This window comes from Hydra vulgaris, chromosome 07 (genome assembly GCF_038396675.1).
Source record: "Hydra vulgaris chromosome 07, alternate assembly HydraT2T_AEP".
NCBI lineage: Eukaryota > Metazoa > Cnidaria > Hydrozoa > Anthoathecata > Hydridae > Hydra > Hydra vulgaris.
In genome coordinates, this window is record NC_088926.1 from 9,365,253 (window position 1) to 9,377,129 (window position 11,877).

Here is an 11,877-nt window from a genome sequence, read left to right on the forward strand (position 1 = left end):
GTGAACCAACACTATGCCAGAGGTCCACACAGAATACTAATTTAACAATAGAATTTAACAAAATAATATAATTTAACAAAATTACTGAATCATTTCAAAAAAATTTTGTACATTCCAGAAAAACTTTTTGTCTTACTTCGCCCCGGTGTCTCGCTTTGCCCAAGGTTACCCTACATCGTTTTTCCTTGTTTTATAAATTAGAGCTTTATTTTTTAAATTAAAAATATCCCCACTATGTTTTCTTACAATCTTTTTTAAATTTATACTTTCGATTTGTAATTCCAACAAAACTTCGTCCAAAATTGCTGTTGTTAACTTTCCATTTTTTACATGAAATTTTTTGTTCGTCATTGTTTAATGTGAAAATGTTTATGTGAAGCGATAATTCAATTTGACATCGGTAATTGGATTTTAGTAAGGTCTCACTATATATCAAATTTTTTTTTCAAGTTTCCTTTAAAAATGTGTATTACTAGTTGTTATAATAATTTTTTTTGTTGCTAAAGTTAATTATTTCCCAGTATTTGTTTTTAGATTTAGATGAAAAATACCAAATACAACAACCTATTCAAACAGTATCGGCAACAAATAATAAAAATTTAACTTGATAATATAACCAATATATAATAATTGAAGCAAAAATATGGAGCTCGATTAAACACGTCTTGACATATTGAAGTCGAAAGTGTATTATAGTTCAAAAAAAAAGAATAATATAGAAGAAATAAAGTTTTTTTCCTGCTCTTTCTTTTTATTTTTTGCGTTGCCTCAATTGTTTGCTCTCGTCGCAAAAGCCTCTTTGGCTATATCTCACTATGTAAACACACCACATTTATTAAAAAACTACGTTACAAAGCAACAGCAAATTGTTACAAAATCACTTATCAAACATTTCATTTTTCTTTTAACACTGCGTTTTTTTTATTATTATTCTTTATTGATGTCTTTAATTTAAAAGCTCATTAGATACACAATGTTAATGAAACTCTGTTTTAAATTAAAAAACTTTGATAAATGCTTTTCATATTGAAGACATTTCAAACATAATAAAACTAATATATTCTATGACTTTTTATGGTCTTTTTCAGTGTCTGCTAATAATGTTTTGGATAACATTATGTCAAATGTGTTTTAGCATTTTTTTATGAATGCTGGAACTTATGGAAATAGATTATTTAAAAAAATACATGATATGGAGTAATTATAGGTAGTTTTTTAATAAACGTGGTGTGTATGACGTAGATTTTTTTTACATGCTTGTGAAGTGAATAGAAGATTTCTATGGCTTTTTTCTTTTTAGGAACATTAGTGTCACATACTGCTTAAATTGTAAATAACCACAAAATGTTAAAACTTTTAGTTACTTATTCGGATCTAGGCTGTTAGACCTAAGTTTCTGTTTGTGAATATGTTTTTTTCTTTTATAACATAATTTAATTACTTAAATAACTTGTACTTATAAAAGAGGTTTTTCGGAAAACGTTAAAAACGATGAAACGTTTTATTTAGATTTAGTTAAAACCAATAAAAAACGTCCGTTCACCGCTTCATCTGGACGTTTAAAAAACCAATGAAAAACGTTTTTGAAGGACCCTTTAAAAAACGTTCTCAAAACGTTTTTCAAAAACGTCCGGTCACCGTTTTATTTGGACGTTTAAAAAACCAATAAAAAACGTTTTTACGGGATCATTAAAAAACGATCGCAAAACGTTCTTGTGCCCACTGGGTTGTTTTATTTCTTTTTATGCTGATTATTCTTAATTTCAAAAATTTTTCAAACTACTTATTGTAAAGAAACTTATTATAAGAATCACAGGACGCGATTAACGTGTTGTGTGTGCTAGAAGTCTATAAAACGTTTAATGCGTTTTAGTACGTTTTATAAACGTCGTAAACGCGTTTTGTGTTATTTTGCATAGGTTTACATCGTTAATATGTTACCTTGCCCTCCAACTCCAGTTATACTTGGGTGTTAAAAAACTTAAAGCTTAATAATATCTAATATGAAATAGGGTAGTTTCAAAATTTAATTTCTTATTAATCGATTTAATTTTTTTAATGAAACCTTTTCAAAATAATGTAACCTTTCAAAATAAATTCTAAATCAAATTTAGCTTGATAAAATAAATATATCAATAAACTTATTTAATTTAGTGTTTAGTTTAATCTAACTTGTTTTGGTATAAACTAGCCGAAATGTTCAGACAAAATTTAATTTAATTAAATACTTATTAAATTTGTCACTGTCTACCAATTTATCACAAATAAGCTGTTTTGTTTTATTAATAGGTGTCACATGCTTTATTTGTAAAAACAACAATTATTGTACTTATTAAAAAATATATAATGCAATTTGTATGTAAGACTTGCCCCAAAAATATATGCCTATATTTATATATAAAGATATTGCCTAAATATAAACATATTTCCTAAAAAATATTTGCTTAAATATATGTTTAATCTGTGTTTTATTGCCCAAATAAATCTTTATTCGGTGAGTACCGCCAGTAAATATTGTTGGCGGCATTTTCTCTCAGATAAGCTGTTTTGTTTTATTACTAGATGTCACATGCTTTTTTTGTAAAAACAATATTTTTTGGCACACACAGATTAAACATATTTACCTTTTATAGGCAAATCTTAGATATAAATTACATTATTTATTTTTTATGGTAAACTGGTTGGACACATAAAGTTATCGATAGTAAGTTTGTGAATTTTTTTTTACTAGATTCTAAAAATAAATTTATCAACACTAATTTGTTAGGTAAAACGGGATCTGGTGAAATAAACTATTGAAAAAAACTTGATTTACTAGGGAAAAGGCTTCTTATTGTTACACTTCATTTAAAGGTTCATTTCAAAAGACTCCGTTTTATCTATTAAATTAATGTTGGAAACCTAGTTGTAAAAAAATTATATGTTCTTTGATCGCAGTTATAATTAGGATCAAAGGACGTACACTTTTTTTACAACTACTATATTTACAACTATCTACAAATATTGTAGTTGTTGCTAAGGTAAAGCCGGGCAAATCGGGACACTTAAGAAACAAATGCTAGTTGCGGATAAACTATTATAGTTAACTAGTAACATAATACTAACATAGTTAACATTGTTTTTTATAAGTTTCCAAATTTTCAATAAAAAAAGAAAACGAAACAACAAAACAAAAATTTCTAAAAATAAGCTATGACGACCACAGTTATAAAACTCTAAACTAGCAAAATTTCTATGTTTTGCAACTGGGTGGGGTAAAGCAGGACAATTAAAAAGAAGCAGTTCTTCTTTAATATAAAGCTCTAAAAATAATAAGAAATAAATATATTTTATCATTTGCACATGTTTAGACATTAAAATCTCAAAAAAGTAACATATCAATTCAAGTTACACGCCCATACACCCATACACCACCAAAAAAGGAATAACAACCAAAAAATAAAAAGCTTTTTTCGTGTTTTATTATAAAACACTTTCAAACAAACAAACTTAAGAAAATGTTCTAATATTTAGATATGGCGAAACTAGTATGTATTATTAAGTTGGTAACTATAACTAGATTTAAAATTAAACAAAAATTATTATGGATCACATAAATTACACAAAAAATATTCAAAAACATAATCAAATATTTAGTATATTATTGGGTAAATTTTTAATGAGCTGGTTTATTAGCATGATTTTATAATGCATAGCAAGTTTAAATATGTCTATTTATCTGCAGCTTTTTGAATTCTAAGTTCACAGATAAAACTGCTTTTTATCCCGTTTTGGATGATTGATCTTTCTTTTATAATTTCTCACCATCGTTAAACAATGTTAACAATATTAAAGACTATAAAAAAATTATTATTTTTAGCTGAGACAAAAGGTTTCAGGCTTAGCTGTCTCGTTATGCCTCACTGTCCCAATATGCCCCACTCAACCTTAATAAGAATGATTTTTTTTTTTTAAGCAACCTCTTTTCTAACTATTTGTTAACAACAGTTTTTAATTTAAGTTTGTTTTTTAATTTAAGTTTGTTTATTAATTACAGAAGGCATCATTCACAACAAGTAATAAGAAAGATTTTAGTAAAAAGTAAGTTTTTTTCTAAGAATTTGTTTACGATAATTTCAGCTATATGTTGAGAGAGATATAAATGGTGATTTAAGTTAACAAAAATGGAAATATAGATTTAAATAAAATTTGTCAAGTCATAAAATAAATGGGGATAAAAAGAAAAATCGACTAAATTTCCATTAGAATGAACTAAAATATAAAATATTAACTTCTAATGTTCAACAATCTTTTTTATAATGAGCTAAAAATCTGTTATAATAACTAAAAAAATAATTTAAAATTTTTTATATCATTCAATGAAATTAAAACTTTTATTTGTAATTTCATTAGAAATGTTAAAAATTTGTAGTTGCTTTAAGATGTCGCACTAACGGTCACCTCCTTAAGTTATGTAGTAATAGAAAGAGAGAAAAATATCGTACATCGTTGAACCAAGCCAATCTTGACAATAATAATAATGTAGGATAACTTGATTTGCAATTAGTAATTGTTTTCGAGACATTTTTTTTCTACCTAAATACCAGGAACATGATCAAGATATGCATCAGCTGATACGTAAAATTTGTCCAGGAAAATTTTTCCAAATAATGCTAGCACGCCCATTAGTTTTATAGCAGTTGGATTATAAAATAATACTCACAGGAGTGCTTATTGACTAGATTATTTTACAGTTCCAGTGGTATGATAATGTAGAAAATCATTTTAATGCTGGATGAAAACATAAAACATATGTGAAAATGTAAAACGGTTTCCATACCTTGGAATAATACCACGTGGTAGTTTGTTTATATCTATAAATTTTACAAATCCTTCTGGACTACATTGGTATCTATAAATCTAAGATGATTTACCAATGCTCTGTCAGGCATGTAAATTTAACTTAAAAAATAAAAAAGGATGTATTCAACAACCAGTATTTGATTTTAGCATCTATATATGGATTAAAAAGTAGTAGTTTTTAGATTTAAAAACTGAGGAGGGTGTAGAGAAAACTAAAAAAAAAATGGAGTAATAAACAAAAATTAAAAATTAAAACTTGGGTTTAAACCTACACACAGTTAAAAAAAAGATTTTTAAACTTACCAACTATTGCAAACGTATATGAAATTAAAAACAATAAAGGAAGTTATCAACAAAAAAAAAAAATGAAATTCACATTAAATTTGCACGCAGTTTTAAAGTAATAGCTTTTAGATTTACTAGCCAAAGCAGTTTCAACTTTTATAAAGATATCCCAAGGTTATAATATTCAAACTTACTAGAGTCAGGCTGTGTAGGTTGGACTAAAACTAACAAAAAATTTGTATATCAAAACTAAACACTTTAATATGGAATTCAGTTACAAGTTACACAATGAGAAATAATTAAACAATTAAACATTAGATAAGTTTGTATAATGATTTAAACAATAAACAGACGAATTTGTTATACAACTAGTAAATGTTAAAAAGACAATAAAAATGATATCTTTTTCATTAAAATTCTTTTTAAGCATTATTATGTTCATTTTTTTATGAATAACCCCAAACATTATATGATTCATAAGCTTATAACTTCACAAATATGAAATGGTTTAAAAAAAAATTGCGATTAAATCCGTAGTTTTGCTTTAATAAACAGTACTTGAAATAGCAAATAAAGAAAAATTTTTTAACTTACCAACTACAGCAGACAGTTACATGGCTATTGGGTCGGAGGTCGCACCCTGCCTAAAACCAGCCGTTAGGTCCTCAAATTCTTAAATAACTTTTAATAGATCCATCACTAATTTATTACAAAAGGGCCCTTTAATTTGCAAAATGGTTCCTAAACTTCAAAATGGATATCCTAAAATAATTGCCCCTCTCCCGAATCGGAGGTACGGTGGAGCCTGACTACGGCTCTGATTGCGGGTAACAATTAAGCCTACAAATCTACGAAATAATGTAACTGTGTACAATTAAATGAAATTAAAGTTATTGTGTAATTAACGATTATAGTAATGGTGTATTTAACAAAAAAAATGTTTTGTTAAAGCAAAAAAGACCTAGTCAAGGTTGTCTTTTTAATATAAAGACCGTCTTGACTAGGTTTAACCAATTCGATGAAGTTAAATTAAGTTTCTAAAACTTTAATAAAAAACTCACTATGGGTACTTAAACTTACTCTCAGCTTAAATACCCATAGTTGCTACTCATTTTTTATATTTTATTTACTTTGAACCTATGTAAAAAAACATTGCCATAAATATATTAAAGAATACACCACCCCCATACGTCCCTATTTCCCCTCTCCGCTATTTTCAAAAAACAGAAATTAGGGACCAAAAGTGCTAAACTGATTTAACTAACTGCAACATAATATATAATTACATAATAGTTTTTCATTGAATTTTGGAAGGCGCAAAGGAAATGCATGTGAAGATTTATCTAGAATATATAATAAAAAAAGGAATATAGAGTCCTTCAACAACAATTCAATGTGAGAAAATAAAGGAAAATTTCTTTAGTATAGTAATCAAAAAAAAAGTTAAGCGAACTTATTAATAAGTTACACAATTACCAAACTATCTTCATTTCGATAATATTTTATGTTCATGTATGTTTTTTATAAAAAAAAAAACAGTAAAAAAAACGTTTTTCTAACGTCAACTAAGAAAATTTTTTGTTAAATATTGCCAAGAGTCTCTTTCTCGTTAATTATTAAGGGTTTAATGTCTGCCGTGAGTTCTGCACAAACCTGCATGAATGAGCAATAACAATATTATTAAGTTGCTCATAATATAATATGATGATGATTAGAGATAAGACTGCCAATGTTTTCTTCTTGCATCTATATATAAGTATATACATATTTATATACATACATATATATATATATATATATATATATATATATATATATATATATATATATATATATATATATATATATATATATATATATATATATATATATATATATATATATATATATATACCCAAAATAAGTGTAATGTATTGCAATGTATTACAAATTAAAAAGAATGTAAACTGTAACGAATCAATGTCAAACAGCAACAATACAAAGTTGTTTAACCTAACTGATAATAAAATCTTTCTTGATGTCTATTTTTGGTATCTATTATTTGGATTTCTTACTCTGTAACACCATGCTATGACGGGACTTTCTCCCATAAATTTTACAGCTCGCAGCGCTAACGTTTTTAATTATTTTCTCTACTGCCTGTGAATGACATGGATCATCGGGGAGTAGCATTTGATGTGTGTAAGTAAGTTGATCATTTGAAAGGTTTGATAGCATTGGAGAAGACGTAACATTACTCTGGTCCCAGTCAATCATGTTAATAAACGATGTCGCAGCTAGATTTAATGTTATATCCTTCTTATCAAAGACTCGAACCTGTATGTTACTAATAGTCTGCTTCTTACTTGCTCTTATTATTTTTTTTACTGAAAAACGACGAATTTCGATATCACTATCACTCACTGCAGCTAACAGAATGTTTTCAGCAAGCGCAAAGTAGCAGTTATTTTCGAGAACAGGACGAACCGCAGCCTGATCTAATGCATCAAGCTCCTAAAACAACTGAACTAAGTAAATGAAGTTGTTAGCACCATTTTGGCAAGAAGAATTTGATTTGATTTTGAACCAAATGCGTCCGTAAAAGTTCAAAATGAAATGCATTACTCTTCTGAGAAGTTCAGATGCCACCTCTCTAGACATGTAGAGACGCAAAATCCTGCTGGCTTTTGTCAACCACCGAGCATGACTTATATTTCCAGGTAAACTCTTCTCGAGGAAATCAATATCTGTAGAAGCCTGACGTCCACGCTGTACTAGTAGACATGCTTTCAAAAAGTACAGTTATTCTCTGCTAAAATCCTTCTTGATAGCTTCCTCACAATCAGTCAATTTACCAGTAATTGGCAAATAATTAACAACAAGCAATTCATTCGCATCATACTCTAGAGCTGAGCTAATTGTACCTGTCGATGTGGAAGGTCCTTTAGTTCGAGCAAAATCCACGTCTGCCAAAAACCTTCTAAATTGCAGCTCGTTACAGTATAGAAGGCATACCAACGACTGTAATGGTCTACCTAAGTTCTCCTTCAATTTTCTTATGATTCCGTTGCTTTTACCTGTATTATTATTTGTGCCATTATACACAACACCTTGAATGCTTTCTACGGAGTTTGTCTCTATAATAACTGACATTAACTCCTTTGTTATATCAGCAGCTTTACTACTTTTAGGAACTATATGATCGATGTATATGTTTCCAGGATACGAGACAATACTGTAGTGTTCTTCTTTTTTACTTCTTCTACAGCCAAAACTCTCAACTAATGTAACGTCTTGTTTTCCATCAAAGCCTATACAGCACAATTCCTTATTGCTCTGTCTATGTTCTTTAACCAGAGTATCTCACCAGAAATTCCTTTGTCGACGTAGCTTTGAAGGATCAAGAATTGTTGCTGAAGACAACACACTGAGGTCCTTTAAAACAGCATTAACAATAAGACATGTATCTCTGTTGCTTATTTTGCATCGATCAACTGCTTTACATAATTCCTTGTACTCGCTTCTGTTCTGCACTGATACTGTCTCTTCCTCTGATGTATAATTACTTTCAGACTTCTTACGCTTATCCTCATCAGTATCTTCAACAGTTTCATATTCAACTTCTTATGAGTGTGCTTTATCACACACTGTTTTCATAAATTTGCGTTTTTGTCTCTTTTCCTGTGTTGCTGTCGTTTCTTTGTCTACTCCACCATTTATCATATTTCTAACAGTTTTCTGGTCAACCCAGAAATCCCACTCTATCAATGGAATTTTATTTGGCAGTGGGCACGTGCATAAGTTCCCATCTCTAATGCCCAAATCAAAGCATTTGCAGGTATAAATGTCAAATAACTGCTAAAAGAATTCAACTTCTCAGTGAACGTGTCTGATATTCTTTTTGCATCTGAATATTTTTCAACTGTATGTACTTTATCCGTAAGTCTTTTTATCCTAATGGTTGTGCTATTCACTTCTATTGTGGGAATACTTGCTTTTGAATAAACACATTTCACTTTGTCTGCTAAAATTGAATACCTTTCTTGCAAGCTAATTTCTAATACTGTTTTCTGATTATAATAGAGCGCCTTAATAACATCTTTGTATGATGGGATTTGATTTTCAGGAAGATCAACTAACTGTCCAAACAGTGGATGTTTAGTTGTACTTCGTGTACACATACTATTCATATTTAATATAATTTGTCTAAAATGATAAGAAAAACTACAACAAGTTATGTTCGCAATTATTAATAGGTGTTAAAACAATTTTTCATTAGAATTTAGTCAATAAATATTCCAATATTTATACAGACTATAATATGTTTAGCCCTCTCATAAATAGGCTTACATGTTAAATGAAGTGATCTTTCTACAGTCTAAACTATAGCCTACTGTAGTGTACATCTATATTAGCCTATTTGAATTTTACTATAGATCTATTATTGCAAAGAAGAAAATAAAATTACAAAATAATATATTAGATATTTTGCTTGTTTCTAAAAAGTGCAGCACATTGTTTGTTGCTAATGTTGGTGACGTCACATGTAAATAACGTTTTAAAATATATTCGTATTAAAATATATTTTTTAGTATTTTACTAAAAAAGAAATGGATTAAATTTATATAATGCATTTTAGTCAATGATTTATTGATGGTACGTATTTAGATTGTATTGAGGAAATGGTTAAAATACATCAAATAATGTAAGACTTTAATCAAAAGTACGAACCCCTAATGGTTTTATAAAAAATCTTTAAATATTATTTTCATACAATACTGATGCCAAGAAAACTTTTTGTTCATCTACAGGAAAGATAAAAAAATTCGACATATTCGATATATAAATACATATATATATATATATATATATTTATATATATATATATATATATATATATATATATATATATATATATATATATATATATATAGCTATATATATATATATATATATATATATATATATATATATATATATATATATATATATATATATATATATATATAAACAACTTTTAAATGTATTCTAAATAATAGAGTGCTCAATGTTCTTTAAAGAACAGAGCAGTTATGTATTAGTCGAAAATCACTTAACAAAACTTTTGTTTCGTATTACACTGTGTTTCGTCAGTAAATACTCATCAGAAATGCTTTTACACTGTGTTTCATCAAAAAAGACTTATCATTTCTGATATTTTTTTAGTGATGAAAATCAGTGTAAAATGAAAAAAAAATCTTGTAAAGTCATTTTCTACTATCATATATATATATATATATATTTTTCGTTTTTTTTTTACCCTGAAAGTGCAAGTGAATATTAAAATTGCTTTCTCAAATGCATGCTATTTAACATAATAAATGAAATTATTGACCTCTGTTCAAGCCCCATAAGTGTAAAAACATGAAAGTTAAACCTAAATTAAAACAAAAAAAAAATCGTTGATATTAGGTGCAAAATCTTCTTTAAAATCCTATTTTTCTTATGAAAATTTTATGTGGCAATCCCGATGATTTCTTTTCAATTAATTTGATCATTAATTTATTTTGGAAAAAGGTTGTTTCATTTAAAATAAATATTTGAAAAACTTATAATTAATTATCTAACAGCAGGGCCGTCTCGAGAAGGGGTTGTAGGGGTGTTCCACCACCCCTAAAGCTGTCATATAAGCATTGACACATTTAGCAAGTTTTGAACTAAAGTTGGCTGATTGCAAATACTAAGGATTTTTCTTGTGTGTGTGTGTGTCTCTAGTAGGCAAAAAAAAAAAAACCATGTCCCCCCTCCCCGTGAAAGACCACTTCGGGACGGCACTGTCTAACAACTAAATTGCCTTTTAAAAATTCAGAGTTTTTTCAAAACAAACTTTATGGCCTTCACGGATATGAAGGGCAAAGGTGAAAAAATATACTTAGAAACACTAATTTATATGGCTTTGTAAATGAAATACCTTTATAAGTTGTAACACCTTTCCATTCATTATATCTTTTGCAAGTTTGCCTTTTTTGATTTTTTTAAATATGTTTTTTTTATTTACAGTTTCTTCTATTGTATTTAATGGAGCAAAAGAAATCTCGGTTAATGGAATATTGTTTGATTTTCTAAAATACGCTCAATTTCAAAAAGGTGAAGGAAAAGAGAAGAAATTTGTGTAGATTTTATTTAATTATATGCAGATTATATTTAATTATTTGTAGATCTTATTCAATTATATGTAAAGATATGTAATGTTTAAATATATTTTTCAATAAAACAACTTTTATCTCTTACTTTAATAATACTATTTTAACTAAACTAAACTAAAAAAGTTCTAAGTAGTCTAAGTATTGACTATGAGTTGATTTAATATCCATAATATACCTTAATAATGTAATAGAGAAGTGCATCAGCACTATGAGACATGCATGCTACGTTTTGATGGTGATCTCAGTTTTTATCAACGTTATTTGTGATAACACAACGTTGATTTAACATTAAAAAATCAACGTTGAAAAAAACTTTCATTCTAAACGTTGAATCAACGTAAAATCAACGTTAGGTTTTAACGTTAGTTCAATGGTATTTCAACGTTGTTTGCCGGCTGGGAATTTACTAAATAAACTATACTTTGCAACAATATTTGAAAGCTATTGTTTCAAAATCGATCAAAATATTGAAAAAACCTGTTGGGAAAAAAATCCAAATATGTTTCAAGTTTAAAGTTTTGAAATTCTATTACAATTTTTAAGAATTTTAGTCTTTGTCAACTTTGAATTCATTTTTTCACAAGGC

The 11,877-nt window shown here is 27.7% G+C and overlaps 1 long non-coding RNA gene across 1 annotated transcript; it reads left to right on the top strand.

Annotated features, from left to right (window-relative positions):
- The first annotated feature begins 2,590 nt into the window (after positions 1 to 2,590).
- LOC136082832 (uncharacterized) lies at positions 2,591 to 11,291 on the top strand. The gene is made up of 3 exons (XR_010639753.1): positions 2,591 to 2,704; positions 4,019 to 4,080; positions 11,146 to 11,291. It is a non-coding gene; the product is annotated as an uncharacterized LOC136082832 (long non-coding RNA).
- The last annotated feature ends 586 nt before the right edge of the window (positions 11,292 to 11,877 follow it).